At 55.2% G+C, this 19,739-nt stretch overlaps 1 protein-coding gene across 7 annotated transcripts in view; it reads left to right on the top strand.

Moving 5' to 3' along the window:
• Positions 1-19,739, top strand: part of RBFOX3 (RNA binding fox-1 homolog 3) — a 434,946-nt gene that overhangs the window by 322,842 nt on the left and 92,365 nt on the right. For 5 of the 7 annotated variants that reach the window (XM_036910465.2, XM_057501767.1, XM_036910464.2 and 2 more), the window contains one exon: positions 892-932. The exons of the other annotated variants lie outside the window; for them this stretch is intronic. The gene's annotated coding sequence lies outside the window, so the exon portion shown is untranslated. The remainder of the gene's footprint in view (positions 1-891; positions 933-19,739) is intronic. 7 annotated transcript variants of the gene reach the window in all.

Below are 19,739 nucleotides of genomic sequence, written 5' to 3'. Positions count from 1 at the left end.
AAAAAATGATGTACAAGATATGTACACATAAAATTATAGAACATTAGTAAAAAAGGAAAACTTAAGTCAAGAAGGCACACAGAATACACATGTGCACGCACACACCCTAATTTCTAATCTTCAAGGCACCCCATGAGAACAGGGCAGGACCTGAGGTGCAGCCCCCATCCTGTGAAAAAGCAGGTGCCCCAGGTCCCTGGATTATATGATGGGTAAACACATGGTCCCCCATCGGCTCTGAGCTGCACCTGCTGATGGAAGGTCCTGGAAGATGCCTGCACACAACTCCAAGCAGTGCATGGCATTGCTTCTGACATTGGCAATCTGGCAGGAATTGGAATTCTCCTACTTCCCTTCAAGCAACAGCAGCCACCCCTTTTCTTTGTGTTATGGTTCCACTAATATTAGGATAGATTTGCAGGCCATGACCCCACCCAGTGAGACACCTGCAGGCGTGGACAAGTCCATGCATAGTGACGGGGGACCGGGTATGGGACTGACCTCCACCACCAAGCCTCCCCCGGTGGATACCCTCAAGGTCAGGTGAGGGTGGGAGAAGGGGGGAGGGTCACTCAGAGTTTGGGGCAGAGGGAAGAAAGGAAACCCACTGGAATATCCCAGAGTCACCGAGAAAATGTATCAGAACCTCTGGACGGCAGGCCCGCCGCGGTGTTTTCTCTGTCTGCCTGTTAACAGGCCATCGCCTCCCAGCCACGCTTGGGAGGCAGACAGCGGCGAGGGGTTAACCTGGGCCGGTCTCCGCGGCCTCCCAGGGCGATGATGCTTCCTCTTCCGGACTTGACTAGTCAATGCACAAGCAGCCAGCAACCAGATGCAGGATGGCGCCATTGATTCTGATTCTCTCCTCTCTCTCTCTTTTTCTTTTCTTAGAGAGCCCACAGTGCCTCGGGAAAAAATTGGCTGAATAAAAGGTATAAAGACTTTCTCTTTTTTTTCTCCTGAATAGTTTTTGACAGATGTGAGCATGTTGAGCATCTCGGGAGCTGCTGGCAATGAGTGCCAGGGCCTTCTGGGGGTTCCTAGTTTCTCAAGGGAGGGGGGTTTTGGGGTCTTCAGAGGGAGGGTTGGCTTCATTTGCACCCCTATGACCTCGTTCCAAAGGGAGGCCCAAACTGGGCTGAAAGGTGGGACTGGGGCCGCAGGAGCCAGAGAGCAGAGGGGACTGGGTGTGCTTAGAGGCCCCATGGCTTGGCGACTGGGACTAGCCAGAAAAGCAGGAGCAGTTCTTCCTGGTCCCTTCCCTCCCCCTCCCCAAGGCTGCCCTCCTTTGAGCTACTGCCACAGAGCACCCCCACCCCCCCTGGGCCCATACTCAGTGCCCAGCTACCCATCCCTGGACTGCAGACTTTTGAAACCCAAGGCAGCCTCTGACCCACTGACCCGGGGTGGTCCCACTCCCCTCCGTAGGCTGGCCTCCTTGGGGAGGGGCTGCTGGAATCAGTTTAGGTCCCCATGGTGACCCTCACAGTGGTGAGGAGCTAGACACTCAGGGGGAGACCTGGGCCCCGGGTCTGCATGTTCTTTGCACGCGAACCTCCATCACCCGCCTGCAGCTGATCGCCTTTGTAGATCCCTTGCCCAGTTTTACTTTGAGAGAAACGTTTGTTATGAAAGTAATGTGTATTAGGTGTGAACAAAATTAGAGAATGTGTTTGGCAGGTTCTCCTCCTGGGCCCCTGAGTCTCAGGCCTCGTGGGCACAAGATGGCAAAGCATGGCGCACAGATCAGAAATGGAAAGTGAAGTTGTCAGGTGGGAGGAGTCTGTTGGGTCCCTGAGCCAAACACCCCACGTCTCTCCTGGTGATCTCTCGTATTATTCTGCGCCAAGCACCCCTTTAGCTCAGAAGTGGGTGTTGTCAGGTGGAGCTTGATGTGGCTGGGGACCTTCGTCGTGGGTCCCCACAGGGCCACTCGGGGGGTGTGGAGTGGGCAGCTCGGGCTCCGCTTATGGGTGGGAAGGGGACTGTGGGGTGAGCAAGGCTCCTGAGGCGGCTGATGCATGACTGGGTGGCCATCCCGCCCCTGCCAGGGGTCAGTGCAGTTCCCTGAGGGAGGTAGAGGCATGGAGCAGAGGTCCTCTGTCCCGTGCACTCACCCACAGGGAGGGTATTGTTTCACACAGCAGCTCTCCTGATAGGCCATCATTGTAAACTGAGTCTCATTTTATGGGGAAGCGTCCAAAGGAGTCTTCAGATGAATCTGTTTGTAGCGTGAAAAGTCCATTTGTGTGATAAGGAATGAAGCTGTGATTCGTGTGGCGTGTAAGCTCAGATGTTTGCACCGAGGTTTAATGCATATACGATCGGCTATAGAGTTAAACACATAGAGCGTTCAACTTGGTAAGTTTGACATACATTTATGCCGATGACATCATCGCTACAGTCAAGGCACTGATTGTCTCCACCGCCCAGAACCTTCTCTGTGCCCATTTACTCTGCTCTTCTGCCTTCTCCAATCCCCTCTCCCCGGCAAGCACTGGTCTGCCTCCTGTCATCATAGAATAGTCTGTAGCAACCAGAGCTTCATAGCTTATGTATGTGTATATATAATCATACCATCTATGAAGGCACCGTAAATGTTTATCCACTCACCTCTCAGAGGACATTGGGGTTGTTTCCAGTTTGGGACTATTACAAATACAGCTGCTATGAACATTCCTGTACAAGTCATTGTATAGAGACGTCTTTCTTTACTCTCAGATAAAACACCTGGGAGTGGAATGCCCAGATCCTATGGTAAGTGTATGTTTAACTTTTTAAGTAAACGCCAAACCTCTTTTCAACGCGGTTGTACCATTTCACAGTCCCACCAGCCATGTGGGAGGACAATTCTACATCCTCACCAATACTTGGTGGTGTGGGTCTTTCTATTTTTAGCCATTATGATAGGTATGTGGTAGAGTCTCATTGTGGTTTTAATTTGCATTTCCCTAATGATTAATGATGTTGAACATCTCTTCATGTGCTGTTTGACATCCATCTATTTTCTTTGGGAAAGCATCTGTTCAAACCTTTGCCTGGCTTTTAAAGGATGTGTGTTTTCTTATTGTTGAGTTTTAAGCGTTCTTTATATATACCGGACACAGATCTTTTACAGATACACACTTTACAAAAATTTTTTCCTCTCCTTGATCTGACTATTCATTCTCTTAGCAGTGTCTTTTGAAGAGATGAAGTTTTTAATTTTGATAAATTCCAGCTTACCAGTTTGCCCTTTATGGGTCATACTTTTATGTAGTAGCTAATAATTCTTAGCCTGATCCAAGGTCAGAGATTTTTTTCTCTTATATGTTCTTATAGAGGTTTTATAGGTTTTACATTTTATATTTAGGTCTGTGATTTATCTTGAGTTCATTTTTGTGTATAATACAAGGTATGGATTGAAATTCATTTTTCTGGATGGAATCTGTCCATTGATTTCAATGTCACTTATTTAAAAAGCTGTCCTTTCTCCATTGAATTGCCTTTGCGGCCTTGATAAAAATTGGTTGTCATGTATGTGCGGGTCCTTTTCTGGACCTGGTTCCACTGACTCCCATGCCTGTCCTGGCCATACACACTGTCACGATGACTGGGAATCAGGTAATGTTAACCTTCCAACTTTGTTCGTCTTTTTCAAATTTGTATTGACTGTTCTAGGCCCCTTCCATTCCAGTTCCATATGGATTTCAGAATCAGTATGTGAAATTGTTTTTGAAGGCCTGCTGGGATTTCCATCAGGATTGCATTGATCTATAGATCAATTTAGGGACCCCCTGACGTCTTAATAATATGAGCTTTCTGACTCATAAGCGAGTGTCTCCATTTATTTAAAACTTCTTTAATTTCTTTCATCAATGGTTTATAGTTTCCAGTGTATGGGTCTTGCACATCTTTTGTCAAATTACCCCTAAGTATTCTATATTTTCATGCTGCTTTTTCTTTCAATTTCTGATTTTTTTGCTAGTGCAGATAAATTTTTCTAATTTCTTGTGTATTGATCTTGTATCCTGTATCCTTACTAAACGTAACTATTAGTTCTAGTAGCTCTTTTGTAGCTTCCGCCAGATTTTCTATATAAATGATCCCATTGTCTGTGAATAAAGACAGTTGTACTACTTCCTTTCCAATCTGATTGTGCTTCATTTCCTTTTGTCACCTTGTTTTCCTGGCTATAACCTCCAGGACAAGGTCGAACAGAAGTGGTGAGAGCTAATACTCTTGTTTTGTTCCTGATCTTAGGGAGAAAGTAAGACTTTCATGGTTAAGTGTGTTAGCTATAGGTTTTTCATAGATTCCCTTCTATTCCTAGATCCCTTTTATTGCTAGTGTGCTGAGAGTTTTTATTAAGAATGGATGTTGAATTTTGTTAAATTCTTTTCTTGTGTCAATTGAAATGATGAGATGTTTTTCCTTTTTTGCTTTGTTTTTAATGAATTACGTTGGTTGAGTTTTTAAACTTAAATCCAGTATAGGTTAGGTTTAAGTCTGTAGCCCCCTGGTGGATTTTTGTTGTTTCCCATTTTTTCTCAATTCCTCTTTCTATTTTTTGCTCTCTTTTGGGTTGAGTTTTTTTTATTATTATTATTCCATTTTATCTTCATTCTTGACTCATAAGCTATAGGGTTTTTTGTTGCTGTTATTTTAGCGTTTGCTTTAGAGTCTATAGTGTATATTTTAACTAGTTACAGTGCACCTTCAAGCAGTATTAATCCACTTCACATGTAATACAGGAAGACTTCCATTTCTTCCCTCCCCAGCCTTTGGGCTGGCTATTATTTTACTTATACATATGTTATAAACCTTACATTACAATGTGCTTTGTTTCTGTTTAAACAGTCAGTTGTATTTTAAAGAGAGTTAATTAATAAGAAAAAAGGCCTTCTATATTTATCCATATAGTTACCATTTCTGGTTGTCTCCATTCCTTTGTATGGATACATATTTCCACCTGGTATCATTTTCCTTCTATCCAAAGGACTCCCTTCAATGTTTATTATAGTGCAAATCTACTGGTGATAAATTCTTTCAGCCTTTGTATGTCTCAAAAAGTCTTTATTTCAACTTTGTTTTCAAAGATACTTTTGCTGGGTATAGAATTCTAGGTTTACAGAAGCTTTTTTCCTTCCAGCACTCTAAAGGCATTGCTTCAGGGTCTTCTGGCTTGCATCATTCAAAGTCTGCTAGCATCATTTCCATGCACAGACCACGTCCTTTTCTATAACTGCTTGGGGTCCCTGAACTCACTGAAAGTTCAAATGATGGTGAGCATTTTTTTTAGCAATAACGTGTTTTTTAATTAGGGTATGTACATTTTTTTAGACATAATGCTATTGTAAACTTAATAAACTACAGTATTGTCTAAATATAACTTTTATCTGCACTGGGAAACCAGAAAATTCATTTGACTCACTTTATTGCAATATTCGCCTTACTGCCATGGTCTGGAACCAAACCCACATTATCTCCTGGTCTGCCTGTGAATCGATCCCTGTTTCTCCATCTTAGCTGTGGGTGGAATCTTTTTCCTCCTTAAACACAGATCCTGTCATCTGTGCAGTGATCACAGCCTGTCTGGAGCATGCCTGTGCACACGCACGAAGGCTGTCCCGAGGACACACAGGTCCACTACTGGCCCTCATCCCCATTCCCCTTCTCCATCAGTCTCAGTTCAAGTCCCCAGGGTGGGAGGAGTGCCAGCATCTGAGAAGAAATCATGCCAAGGCACTGGCTCTAGGCCTGGGGATGCACAGTCCAGGTGTGGAAACAAGCACTATTCTTTTGTTTGCCTGCAGATTGGTTCCCCTCTCCTCAATTAAGAGGACTCTGCAGAAGCAGAAGCTTGGCTCTGGGAAGATGGTCACAAAGGGCCCTTTGCAGAATCTCTTTTCAGGAAACTGTCTATTATAAATAAGGGTAGAGGGGCAAGAAGTCCAAGCCTCTCAAAACCTCAGTGGTGGAGGAGGTCAGAAAACTGGGGAGAAGGGAACCCAGAGCACCCCAGCAGCCCCAACTGCCTGTCCATTTAAGTATATCACAGCATACTGGTGACACTGCCCTCCTTGTCTCCAGTAACAGTAACCAAACAGGGAGAAGAACCTGTGGGAAGCTAATGCCATTCACACTTAGGCACCACAGTCCCACACCCCCTGCTGAGCTACACATGATCAGAGAGGCACTTGTACCCCTTCATCTGTGCACAGCATTTTCCAGCTCGTAAGGGCTGTGAATGGCTGTCAGCACATGCAACATGTGTTATCTGATTTGACCCGTAATGCAAGGTGCCATCTCACAGATGGAGAAATTGAGGCTGAAGAAACAGGAAATTGAGCATTTGAGATAAGATTGGAAGACAACAGAAAGAAGAGTCTATGTGTGCATGTGCGTGTTTGAGCAAAAGTATAAAAACCCGGAGTCTGTTTTCCCCAGAGTATTAATTACAGCCGGAGAGGAGGCTTGTTGGGGCATGTTCCGCTTGGGCAGAGTAATTTATCATTTGGTTTCAGGGAGTGGAAGGCAGGTCACGGTGCAGAGAGCAAGACACACATCCCTCTCTCTCTCGGACTCCACAGCTGCCCCACCTGCTCCGGGTGGACAGCTTTGTCCATGGCACATGCCAGAGAGAGTGCTGAGAGCTTGGCCGCAGTGGATGGGAGAGAGAAGGAGATGGTGAGGGCTTGACACGGTCTGTGTAAGGTAGAACCGTGATGGGAAAGGCCTGTGTGAGTGGCCTGGAAGGAGAAACTGTCCAGTCTCACTTGGACATCTGCCTCTGATGGAGGGAAAGGCAAAAAGGTATGCACACCTGGCAAGCATGGCTGCCCACACCTGGTTCCTTACCTGATTTGTTTTGATCCTGCTGGCCTCTCATTGAAGCTGACAGGCGAGCCTCTAGGATGCACAGGGGAGGTCTGCAGAGAGGGCGGGTTTATCCCTATCAGTGGCTAAAAAGCAGCGTCGCAGATCTGATTACCACCTTGCAAAGTAAGGATCCGTGCACTGCACCAGTTATAATTTAGGATCTCGCGGCCTTGGAAAGATGGCCAGGGAGGGAAATTCAACACAGAGGGCCCACCACTCCTTCCTGTGCCTCTGGTTCCTTCCACCCTTACCTGAGCACTAGGACCACCCTGAGCCCATGTGTCCCTTGAGCTGGTCGGGGAATTGCTGGGCGCTTTTCTTTTCTCCTCTGAGCCATGACATATTCATGCTCCTGCCTCTGGCTGCTGCAGACAGATGCCAGACACCTGAGTACACATAGACCTGCTTTAAAAAACAATTCTTCTGAAACGTTACAAATGATATAGTAAGTCCTGCCCACAAGTCAGCCTCGTCCATGCCACACTACCCCTCACACCCCGGCCAGCAAATGAGCAGGGCCCCCCCTGCACCGGCTACTCCTGTGAAGGAGCTTCAAGGATCCTGTCAACATATGTGTGTGCCAGGAGCACCTGCCAGGTACCCAGTGCTGGGCTCAGGGCTTGGGGCACAGCCATGAATCAACCAGACTGATACTCGAGCAAAGAGGCACTCCGTCTGGGGTGGGGGGCGCTGGTTTCTGATATCGCTGGGGGCACCCCCAGCCTGCCCACAGGACAGAGGGGAACTGTGCAGGGGCGCCTGCAGTTGTTCCCTCCCTCTTGGACGTCCACTGCGCAGCTTCCGTCTCGTGGGGCTTACTCTGCTCTTCCTCTGCTGGAATCGGCCTTCCAGGGCTCAGCACACGGAACCGGTGGGCTCAGCACAAAGCAGCAAGGAATGCCCACGGCTCCTTTGCTGGGCATCCAGTCTGCCAGCCCGCGGACTTACAGACGGGATAGAGGGAGAGGCAGGGGGAGGATCCAGGCCTGAGGCCCGGGGCAGGGGGAGGTGGGCCGGGGAGCAGCAGCCTTCTGTGCAGGTCCCACTGCCCAGAATGCTGAGTGGGCTCCCGGAGGCCAGCGGGACCCAGGGCCTCCCAGGCAACTTGGCCCCATTGGAGCTTTTCTTTCTCCGGTTTTGTAGTGGATCAATTCGCTTGCCTTTCCTGCCCCACTTCACACCTGCTTCTCTCCTCACTCAAGTACCTGCAGATTCCCTTGATTGAGTTTATGATGGTGACTGTGTATCAACTACCCACTGTGCGCCAGGCCCTTCACCTTGGTGATTCCTAACCCCGTAATCACACAGGAAGGTAAATAGTAGGATCCTCACTTGGCCAAACAGTAAACTGAGGCTCAGAAAGGTTAAAGAACTTGCTGAAAGCCACACAGTGAGTCAGCAGCTGAGTTGGGATTGGCGCCCAGGCTGAGAGGTGCCAGGCTCCACTGGCCCCAGCGGGTTGGTCCCGGGGGGCCGAGTGCACCACAGCCACACGTTCTCATGATCAAGGCTGGAAGGATGGAAGAGGACTGCGAACCAGGCCGAGAAGCCATCCCCACTCCTCGGCGGGCACTGGCTCTGAAGGAAGCCTCGGGGTCAATGAACATGGCCTCGAGGTTTCTTCCTTAGACACCTGGCACTCTTCCTTTTTAAGGAATGTGCCGCCAGGGGTGATGAGGATGCTTTAAACTCTAAGTTGGACTGTGCCCCTCCTCTGCTCAAATCCTCTCCTAGCTCCCAGTTCTCATGAAGAAAGGCCAAGGTCCTCACAATACCCTCCTATGTAAGACCTCATGTGATCTGGCCCCGTTTCTCCTCTGGCCTCTTCTCTCACGGCTCCCCGTGGCTCTCATGACTCCAGCTCATGGACTGACAGCCTTGCGTGTTGTCTGATTAGCCAGGCGCCTCCCATGATAGGACCTTTGCTCAGGGTGCTTCTTCTGCTAAAACAGACCGGCCTAAACATTACCTCCTCAACTAGGCCCCTCCTGACCACTGTCTCTTCTAATTGAGGACTGGGTAACCGTATGGTCAGGTGCATTCAGAACTGTCTGCATGACTATCTCCGAAGAGCACTGGCTTCTGGGGTGTCCCCAGCAGTGTGCCCCAAGGCTCCGCTCTCAGCCCTGTCAGAGTCATGATTTTTATCTGCTTTATGTGAGCGTGCACTAGGCATGACACTCGGGTGCTGGTTAATCTGAGGCTGGCAGGAATGACTGACAGTTTGCCTGATCTACTGGCTAGATGAAATGTAGCTGAATTTAATAAGAATCAGTGCAAAATCTTGCCCATAAGTCCAAAGACCTTAAATGGATGAGTGTAAGAGGAGGAAGACTCGGGGATTCTAACTCACGGTAAGCCCAGTGCGAGGGCACCTTTCCCGGTCCGCCTGGCCGCTAGGACAGCACACCGCAGACGGGGGGCTTGTAAACGGCGGACCCTGGCCGCTCGTTCTGGAGGCTGCCACCCGGGGCCAGGCCGCCTGCGTGGTCGGGGTCTGCTGAGCGTGCTCTTCGGGTTACAGATGGCCACTTTCTTCTCGTATCCTCAGGGGGCAGGAAGCAGCTGGTTTCTGTGTTTTATTAAGACACTAATCCCACGGAGGGAACCCCACCCTCGTGACGTCATCCAGCCCTAATCCCCTCCCAAAGCCCTGCCCCCAACCCGCCCAGGTGCCATCACACTGGGGGTTAAGGCTTCAGTACGTGAAGGGGAGGCTACAAATATTCAGTTCATCAGAGTGGCTGACTTATCATCCAAACTGAGGCACTGTTACTAATCATAGTGTCAACCCGAGTGTCCCAGGCAAGCTGGGGGGCATGCTCCCCTTAAATGTAAGTGGCTGCCCTCAGAAGCTTGTTTTACTTGGACTGCAAGGGTACGTTCCCAAATTACAGAAGGTGCAGGTTGGTCGAAGCCACCCTATAATGCTGGGTTCACTTTAGAGGTTCCTGCCATGAGCCAGGCCCCGTTCCTGGGTCATGCCCAGGGAAATGGCTGCAGGAACAAGAGCCATTTGCCCAGGGGTGAAGGTCTGGGCAGCCAGACGGTGCGTCTTGGAGTACCCCAGGGCTGGCCTGCAGCAGAGAGGTGGCACGCCCCACAGGGCCTCACACGGGTCAGGAGCAGTGAGAGGAGAGCTGGAGTGGATTTCAGGGGCTGCCTGAAGGAGGAACTTCCAGCAGTGACCGCTGGCCTGCAACGGGTGGCTGCTTGGATTCCTGAGCGTGCCTTGTCGGGGTGGGGAGGCTGGGTGATTTCTCAGGCTCTAGATGGGGGCAGTGCTCGGGGCCACCGTGGTCACTGTTAGGAAGAACCCGCAAGCACCTCCTCCAGTCAGAGCTCAGGTAGAGCCCCGCCAGGTGTGAGGGGGCTGACTTCGCGCCCTTCCCTGCACCCCCGCCTCCTCCTATCCCCACCCCCCACCTCTCTCTCACTCCACTTGCCCCTCTCTCAGTGCTGAGGCGAGTTTTCCCTTCTTAAATCCCTTCTCCACTGCTGAATGATTCAAAGCCTTGTTCGCTTTAGTGCTGTGTAGACGGTCACCCCCGCAGAGCAGTTGAGCCCTGAATGTGACCCCAGTCCAGGCAGGCCACGATGGCCCTTAGGATCCCTTTCCCAGCCACGCTCGGTGGGAGAGCTGCTCCCACCCCCTTCCCCTCTCATCATATTCATAATGGCTGTTCTGCTCAGAGGACGTGCATCCACTCCACCAGCCTGGGGGGCAGTGAATTAGACTTGTGGCAGACGCCACCACCTGGCCCACTTGCAGGGCCACATCTCCATGCGGGGTCCCAGGAATTTTCCCTGCAGCTGACCAACTGAAGATCTCTAGGGCATGCCTGGAAGTGGCCCGCCGGCTGGGATCTCTCTGATGTGCGCATCACGTTGGTGCATTTATGGGACCAGGATTGGTGCACAGATGTGTGTGTGTGTGCATGTGTGCAGGGAGGGCCCTGGGCATTTGTGCATGCGTGTGCACGTGGTTATGCATGCAGCTCTGTGTGTATGTAGGCGGTGCACACTCAGGTGTGGATTTTTACAGCAGACACCCTAAGAGCTTAACTTGACAGAGGCCTGACCTGAGAGACATGGCCATCTGGGCCAGTCTTTCCAGAAAGGGAGATGGTGTAGCCACCCCAGAGTTTAGAGGAGGCCAGGAGACATGTGGCTTTTCCAGGAAGTTGCTGGTAGCATCAGCAGGCCCCTAGGGGATAATCAGTCAAAACACATACAGGGACAGACCTCCCCCCCCATACCCCAGAGGAGAGGGTCACCCCTGGAGCCCCAGGCCCTCCAGACTTGAACCCATTGGAGGCTTGGCTGGTCAAGAGACCCAGACCCCAGAGAAAGCTGCTCGTCCTCTCCCCCGGGGGGTGCCCCCCTCTCCGCCCTTCCTAAAAGGCAGCCCAGCCTGTCAGCAGCCTTGGAGTTCCCTATTCTGCCCCTGGCTGACATTCACAGGCATCTGCTATGTGCCCAGCACCACTCTGGCTGCTGTGGCAACAAAAGGCACGGCCAAGCCCCTGACCTCCAGGGGCCATGTGACTGCCGGGGTGGCAAGGCCAGCCCAAGTGCGGTGGCAAGGCCAGCCCAATTGCGATGGCAAGGCCACGTGGGGACTGGGTGCCGTGGAAAGTAAGGCGGTGGGCACTGTGGTCCTTGTGAGCCCTCTGAGCCCAAAGCCCAACTCCACAGGGCCCTATGGATGTACCCAGAGGGAATGCGACCAGCTGCCAGCCCTGAGCACTGCGTCCCCAGGGGGTGCTGCTCCTCTGCCTGGGCAAAGACCCAGAGAAGGATGCCCAGGGACCTGGGGTGGGTGCCCGGGCCCTGCTCACTCACCGTCCCTGGAGCTCTGGCCTCTGAAAAGCACGGAGCACCTGACCCTTCCTCAGGCTGAAGGGAAGCACGGAGCCCATTTCAGCTCTGAATGTCTGATCTCCAGGTCACTCACCCTCAAGCAGTTTGAGGGTGCTTCTGGCATTTCATGCGATCTTGGTCATTGACTCAATGTCATCTGATCATTTTACAGCCTAGGAGCAAGGCTGGTGTCCTTGCCCCAGTTTAGACTTGAGGAGACTGAGGCTCAGAGCAGGGCTGTGAACAGCAGAGCCGGGTCTGCTGGCTCCCTGGGCCTCCAGACCCTCTGGCCAGGCCCACTCCTGCCAGAGATCAGAGAGCAGGTCCCTGGCAGCCCGGCCTCCTCCGAGCACCTTGTTTTCGCGTCCTCCAATGTGTGTGGCTTCTGAAGGGTTTGGGGAGCAGTTACTGAGCATGAACATGAGCACACATGCTCTCTGAGCACCCCCTGCACCCCCATCCTTCCCCGCACCACCAGCATCCTTGCCGCCCCCAGAGGCTCCAAGTCTGACGACACTCTCTCCATCCTGGAGCCTCCCTTGGGCTTGCCCATCAGGAAGCCAGTGTTCCGGGGCAACCCCACCTCCTCCTTCCCTCCACCCAGCTCTCAACCAGGTCCCCTTGGGGGGGCAAGGGGGCATGGATGGGAGTGTCCCCACAGAGGCCAATTGTGAAACTCCCAGGGCCCCAGCCTCCCCCGCTGGCCCTGGCGGGGGACGGGGGCTTCTCCTGCCATGCGCAGGCTGCAGCCACCCTCCAGGTGGGCAAGGAGCCGAGAGGACCAGAGGTGGCTCTCACCCTCAGTCACACACATGTCCCTCTCAGTCGCCAGCCCAGGCCCCGGGGTGACAGGAGGCTCACCACTTGCTGCCACTCTCCAGTGCATAGGAGCCCCTCCCCATGTCCAGCCTCTGGGCCTCAGCTTCCCTCAGTGGGAGGAACCTGAGAATATGGAAAGAATGGCTCCCTGTCACCCCTTCAAAGAGGGGGCAGCCTGAGCAGGTCTGGCCTTTGGGGGGCCTTCCAAGAACACACAGTGGCTCTGCCCTAGGCCACCCCCTCTCTGTTTTTCTACCCTGAGGAAGCCTCCCTTTCCCCATCTGTAGCCATGACAGCATTAGGCTGGGATGTCTGCCTCCCGCACCCCAGGGGAGCCCCCGGCCCCACACGGGAAGCCCTGGGTGTCAGGCCCGGAAGCTCAGCTCTGCGCAGATGGGGGCAGGACCCTGCAGACGAGCGCGAGTCCAGAGCAGGCGCTGAGCTGAGCAACCTGGGAGAGGACCCAGGGAGAGGCCCGCGAGGAGGAGCAGGAGGGGGGCAGAGAGGAGGGCAGCATTCCTTAAGGCAGCTACAAGCGTCAGGCCAAGTGTGCCCGCAGGGACCACAGCACCCACCCCACCACCCTCCGCCGCACCCCTGGGAGCCGTCCCTGCTCCCCAAGCCTGCTGCAGAACCAGGTTCTGAAATGATGTATTTTGGGGTATGTACCAAGCGTGGACTGCCGAGTTGCTTTCTCAGCTCCGGGCAGATCTGGGGTGGCAATGTTGAGAAAGGCAGTGTGCCAACCCCTGGCGATGCAAAGTGCCCCCTCCGCCTCTCCCCAGGGCCCCGCCAGCAGGATGCCAGTGCTGCCTGCCTGCAGGGCCAGACTGCTCTTGGATGGGCCGGAGCAGGGGCGGGTGGAGGCTCCGGACTGCCCCGCATGCTGTGCATTAGCCCAGGGGTGCACTCTCCAACCCTCGCCCTGGGAGAACCTTCCCCAAAGTCCCCCCCACATCCCAGCAAGCGTCAGGTGGCTCCCAAGTACACACCACGCCAGCCTGTTCTGACCCGCTGCCTTCCTCCCTCCCCATCTCTCTGAGCTACAGAATCAGGTGGGGAGACTGGATCTGGGCAAGAATATGGGGAACACAGCTGTGAACCCCAAGCCAATACCCCCAGAGCTCTGAGCCCGGAAGCCCAGGAAGCTGGCAGGGGCCCCGGGGGAGAGCCTCTCCCTCCCCCTTAGGCCAGTGCCTGTGCCTCCTGGCAAAGGAAATGACAGTGGCAGAAATCAGAGTGGGGGTCTGGGAAAGGGGCAGTGGGGGGCCGAGGCAGGGAGGGCCCCACTGCGGGGTGAGGAGGGGCTCTTCACTCTAGTGAAGTCGGGCTGAGCTGGACCCCGGTCCCTCCTGTGGCCTGGGAGTCCCTTTGGAGCCCCTGAAGGCTCCTCTCTGGTCTGGGCCCGGTAGCCAGGAGGCGCCCTGGGGGGCCAGGCACTCCGTTTCTCAGGTGGAGCCGGCTCCCCTGGGGGTCTTGCCCCCCCCATGACCCTCCCCCACCAGGGCTGCCTGGCCTTGCCCACACTCCCAGCCAGGCCCTGGGGGACGTGCGGAGCGTTCCCTTGCTGCGACTTCGAGGCTGTTTTCGGACAGGGTGGAACCTGATCGGGAGGGTCTCCCACATGGCCTTCCGAGGCCGGTCTCCCCTCCCGGGCAGGGAGCGGCAGCTGTAGGAGGATGGCGACTGCAACACGCTGCCCCTTCCCTGGGCTCCTGTCCCACGTCTCCCTCCCTGAGCTGCCCACTCCCAAGCCAGTGCCCCCACCCAGACCCCCTCCAGAGCCCACGCGTCACCTGCTCGTTGCCCACTCTCCACCCGATGTCCACACACGCCTCAGATTTGGTGCACTGAACACGCGCATTGCTCTTCTGACCCACTTTCCCATCCTTGTCCTACAGGTCACAGGAGGGTCCCCTCACCCACTGGAACGTCAGAATCGCCCCTAGCTCTCCCACCCCACTTCCCAGTGCCCACTGGCCCTGTGGGCCCTGCCTCTGCCCCCTCCCCACTCCCCCAGCCTCAGCCCTGCAACTCCTGCCCCTCCCAGTGTCCCTGTGGGCCGGCCAGGCTGAGCTGCTATCGGTTAGTGGAACCTCCGCCAGGCTCCCCTGACCCTGGCGTGTTCCTCCTAAAACACACCTGCCACCCTGCCTCCCACCTCCCCTCAGGTTGAGCCTGCCTTCCATGAGGGGGACAGAATGTTAAGTGAGAGGCGGCTTAGATGTCACCACCCCCAAGAAGCCCTCCCTGACCACCCCACAGTGGGGCATTGTTCTGCACCCTGACTACTCATCTGGGGCACTGTCATTACATGTTACTCCACCAGCAGCCCTTCCAGGACCCTGACTGGGTCTTGCTCAGCCCTTGTTTCTGGCACCCACTCCATGCTGCTGCTTGCCCGGGGCTCTGGGACCCTCATGTGCTGGAATGAATGATGAATCTCTTCCCAGAGGTAGGGCAGGGCCTGGCAAGGGGGTATCCTCTGAGGCAGCAGCTCCTGGGGCTCCCTGCTCCTGTCCCACCTTTGCTCCTGTTCATCCCCAGTTGGCCTTGAACCGAGCATCACCCAGTTAATCACATGTCTTCCGTTATGCTGGACACAACTTTTCAAGGGGACACAAGGGGTGTCATTTCTCCCATTTAAAGTTGACAGTGTTGAGGCCCACAGGTCCCGTCCTCACTGGGAAGGGGGAGGGTGGTGAGCTGGGGCCGAGGGTCCTAGCCATGGCATTGCCCGAGTCGGGCACAGGAAGGACTAGCCATCCCTGCTGCTTCCAGCGTGGCCACAGGGGTTCCCCGTGGTGGGGTGGGTGCAGAAGTTCACCTGCGCTCTGGGAGAGGGGCCTGCCCTGCTCTGGGGGCATCTCTGTCTGTGGACTGTCTGCCTGGGGTCTCCACATGAAGGAGGGCTGCCACTGAGGAGGGGAGCCCAGGGGCTGGGCTGGAGGGCTGCCGGATCTGGCAGCAGCAGCCCCAAGGCCAGGAGCAGGGGTCCCACCTCCCTCAGGCCTGGCCTGGGGTCTGGCTCTGCTGCCCAGCAGCTGTGTGGCCACAGTGGGTCACCGAGCCTCTCTGAGCGCCAGGTGGCTCAACTGTAGAACAGATCGCCACACATCGTGCAGTCGGGGTGAGAATCAGAGACGGTTTGCGTGTTCCATGCCCCTCCCAGTGGGAGAGGGATGTTGGCCGGCAGGACAGGGAACCCATCATTTTGATTTCCTCCCCCACAGGGCTCTGCTCACGGCCACGTCTCCTATTCACCCAGAAGCCCCCCACTGCCCTGGCTTCCGTGCTGCGGGCTGAGGCCCACAAGGCTGTCAAGCAGGGCTGTTGACCTCCTGAGCGCTTTCCCACCCGCACCCTGCAGGACCCACAAGGGGGACATCAGGCCCGGGGGCGCTGGGCCCGGCGTCCCGCAGCTGTGCGTGCCGTCCCGCTCTCTCGACCGAGCTCCCAGGTGCTCTCCTGCACTTGCCTGCCCTGGGGTACACTTGCGCTGTGTCACCCCCACCTCTGCAGGTGATGACCGGCCTGTGGGGCTCTGGGGCTGCCCTTCCACCCTCTCATACGCATGGGAATGCCATGTGGGCAGAGATGTGTCTGCCTGTCCCTCAGGCTGTGCCCTGAGAGGGAGGAGCTTGGGAAATGCATCCTCGTGGGATGGATGGAAGGAGGGAGAGAGAAAGGAAGGAAGAAGTGAGGAGGTTGGTGGTTAGTGGTGACAGCACATATCTTGTCTGAGCACGAGCAGGGGTCCTTTCCGGAGCGGCCTCCTGACGAGGTCACAGGCATAGGGCCAGAGGGGCAGTGTGACTCCGTGGTTGGTGGGGCTGCAGCCCAGAGCACACGGAGGGCCCCCCACCAGCCCCTCCTCCTGAGCTCAGCATGGCTGGGCTCAGCTCAGAGGTCAAAGGGCAGCCCACATGCAAGGCCAGGGGCTGGGAGCTTCTGCCAGCTGAGAACCCTGCAGGGGAGCACCTCTCTCCCGACTTCCCCCAGACCCAGACCTTGGGAAACGGGCTTTCCAGATCAACGGGTCAGACAGACGGCCGTGGGTGAACGGGCACTGGCCCCAGGTGTGTGTGCACCTGGGGGGCCAGTGTGGGCCCCGGCTCCTGCCCACAAGGAGGAAGGACTGGGAGGTGGGCACAGGGTTCAGACCAGCCCTGCTGCCTACAAGGCGGGCAGCAGGAGGGGCTGGGGGTGGGGAGGCCAGTGGGTGGCTTTAATTGACTGGCAACAGGCAGAGATGCCAGAGCAAAACATCTCCAAATTAGCAGTAATTGCAGGAGAAATAAAGAGCAAACAGGGCGAGCTGAATGAGGTTTTCTATAAATATTATGTTTTTTAAAGTTTGCCCTGGAGTAATAGAAGCTGTTTAAACACTAATATCTTGTCTGTGCATTTAAAAAGCCTTATAATGAGGATTTAGTGTCTTCCTTTCCTAAGGCCTGGGATCTGGGGGTCCCCCTGTTCTCTGGCCTCCTCTCTCCTGAGTCTCCGGATAGGCACCCCAGAGTCAGAAAAGGCGCCCTCAGCTGGTGTGGGCACAATATTGCCTCCCCAGGTAGACTCAGGGCCACCTTCCTGCTCCCCGAGTCCCTGGCCTCTAGGACCCTGATGCCCCCTTGTTCTGCCCCCTTCCCCGCCCCCCTGCGCCCCTGTAGCTTCCCTCCATCAGATCCTCCCCCACTCCTGTCTGCCTTCTGCGGGGCCAGCAAGGCCAGTGGCACTCTCAGTCTGAATCACTCTTAGGGGAACTTGACCGCCTTGGGCCCGTTCTGTCGGGGCTGAGAGCCCCACGGTCGCCCGGACCTGTAGAAGAACTTGTCTAATTACCGAGGGATGGGGGCTCCTGGGTCCGCTATGGGATGGCGTCTGGTTTTATTAAAGATCATGAAACAAAGTTTTCCTGCAGGCCAGAAACAGCCGTAGCTGTTCTCAAGTGGTGAGTGAGAATGGGCAACAGGCGCCCCGTGCGTCCCCCGAGGGGCACCTCACCAGGGCCTCAGACCCAGTTTGCAAAGCCCTGGCTGGTGAGGAGTTCCGAGGGGGTAGTTCAGTCCACTTGGTTCCATGCACGTGAGCACCTCCTGTTGGCCAGGGCCAGGCAGGTGCACAGGTGGCTCAGGTGTCCACCTTGGAACGTCGTCGGGGCCCCTGTCCATTCAACAGCACCCCCACCACGCTCAGACACCACGGGTCTGGTGGCTCTGGCTTTCTGTGCACTGGTCCTCGTGATGCGGGCAGCACCCAGCATCACCGCTTGCTCCTGCCTGCATTTTGCAGCCCTGGGGCAATGCTGGGTGCAGAATGGCCAGGGAAATGCCTGGGCTTGGACGCATGGGGTGGGGGCTAGCCAGCTACAAGCCGGGCTGTGACTCCAGCAGCCTGACCCCCTTGGAGCACAAATGTTTCCCAAGTCAGGCCTGCTGTGGTTAAAAGCAGGAGAGGTCATGCCCACAGCCAACCAATACCTGTTGGCTGCGCCAGGGCACCAGCGGTGCCATCCCCTGCAGGTGAGGTGGCTCTCAGGGTCAGCTGTCTCCCAGAGGACTTGGGAAGCCCACAGAACGATTGCGTGAATAAACCAGGAGAGGAGTGCGCCTCGGAGCAGGCAGACGGCAACGCACCACAGCCCTCGCCTTCCCCAATCATTTTGTCCTGCCCAGTTTGGCAATCACTGGACACAGGGCCCTGGTAGGAGTTGCAGGTAAATAATTTGGGTTTGACACTGCTCAGGAAAGCCTGAACTGATGGATGCAGACAAAGGCACCGGGTGTGCACACGTCTGATGGGTTTGAACGATGGACTCACGGCCGGCCCTACGCTTTACCCTTCCTGTGAGAGTACAAGGCGGGGAAGACATACCCCTCACCCCACAGCCCTAATCCAGTCACAGGAGAATTGGGGGATTGTAACCCATTTCTATTGGTACTGAAGCATTCCTACCTAGAATGTAGCCAGGGGCACCCGTGTCTGGATCCCAGAAGCAGGGAGTCTTGGGGGCACCTGCTTCTGTTTCTAGCCTGCCATGTTCTCACCCTTCACTGCCCCCACCCCCACTAAGCAACTCAGGTGCTGGGGTCTTTTGGGAACATTTTTGATTCCTAAAGAGCAAAGGTGAGGACCACAGTGATGGCTAATGCTCTGGGGGGCTGGGAGGAGAAGGGTTTTGGGATTTTCTTGCAAAGGAAGCAAGTTGCTCTGAAATCACCTCTTTGAAGTCAGTGAGAATGAGGGGTGAGTGGGCAAGTGTGGAACAGGGATAGGAGAGGGTCTTGGAGGGGGCAGGACGCAAGACACGACCTCCACACACAGTGACAAAGGCAGGTGCAGGAAGGAGGAACTGGGAACAGAAGCTGGGTGGCAGAGGGGAGGGAGGGGCAGCCAGGGGCCTGGGCAGGCGCGGGAGCAGGCAGGCCTGCTTGGGCACGGAGCCAGGGGGCTGAATGGATGGGCGGGGGTGATGAGAAGCCCTGCTCCAGCCTGGAAGGACCAAGAACCGGGGGTGGCCCAGGGCATCTAGAACCTGGAAAGTCTCTCCGGAGAATGGCGAGCAGAGACCCTGACCCTCCGCCTGGGACCAGGCACGTGAGGATCCTACCTGCCGCTGTGTCCGGAAAGAGCGGGCCTCCAGCAGCGGGGAGAGCTGGCTGGTTGTCTCAGGAGGCCCCAGGGGTCCGGCGCGGAGGGCGCTCCCTGGGCCCAGCCTCGAGCCCGCTGTAACATGGGTGGCAAGGGAGGGATGAACAGAGCAACTGGCAGCACAGTGGGGTGTCTGCAAGGAGCACCTCGGCTTGGCCCCTGAGCTGTCCCTGCCTCGGGTGAAGGCATTTTGCGATGCCCACCCAAGGGTGGGAAGTAAACCTTGGGAATGAGAGTCAGCACTGGGGAACCCCAGGGTTTACCCTGGAAGGGGGGCCAGAGGCCAGGGATGCATTCGTCAGGGTATCTGCAGCTGCCTGGGATGCCCATCCAAACCCCCGCGGGTCTGACTGTAGGAACGAGGCCCCCTGGATGGGCGGCAGGCGGGGGTTCTGAGTGGTTGGCAAGGCCGACAGGCCCCTTCGCCCTCTCCCCCACGCCCCATGCCAGCGTTCACCTGGAGCCGATCCCATCTGCTGAACCAGGGTTCAGCTAATTGTGATTTCGAAACTTAATTATGCAAAGAAGTTGGGATTAAGGTCCCT

The sequence above is a fragment of the Manis pentadactyla genome, chromosome 4, assembly GCF_030020395.1.
Source record: "Manis pentadactyla isolate mManPen7 chromosome 4, mManPen7.hap1, whole genome shotgun sequence".
NCBI classification, from domain to species: domain Eukaryota; kingdom Metazoa; phylum Chordata; class Mammalia; order Pholidota; family Manidae; genus Manis; species Manis pentadactyla.
The sequence above is the reverse complement of the archived record's forward strand: the minus strand, read 5'-3'. Positions and strand labels throughout refer to the sequence as shown.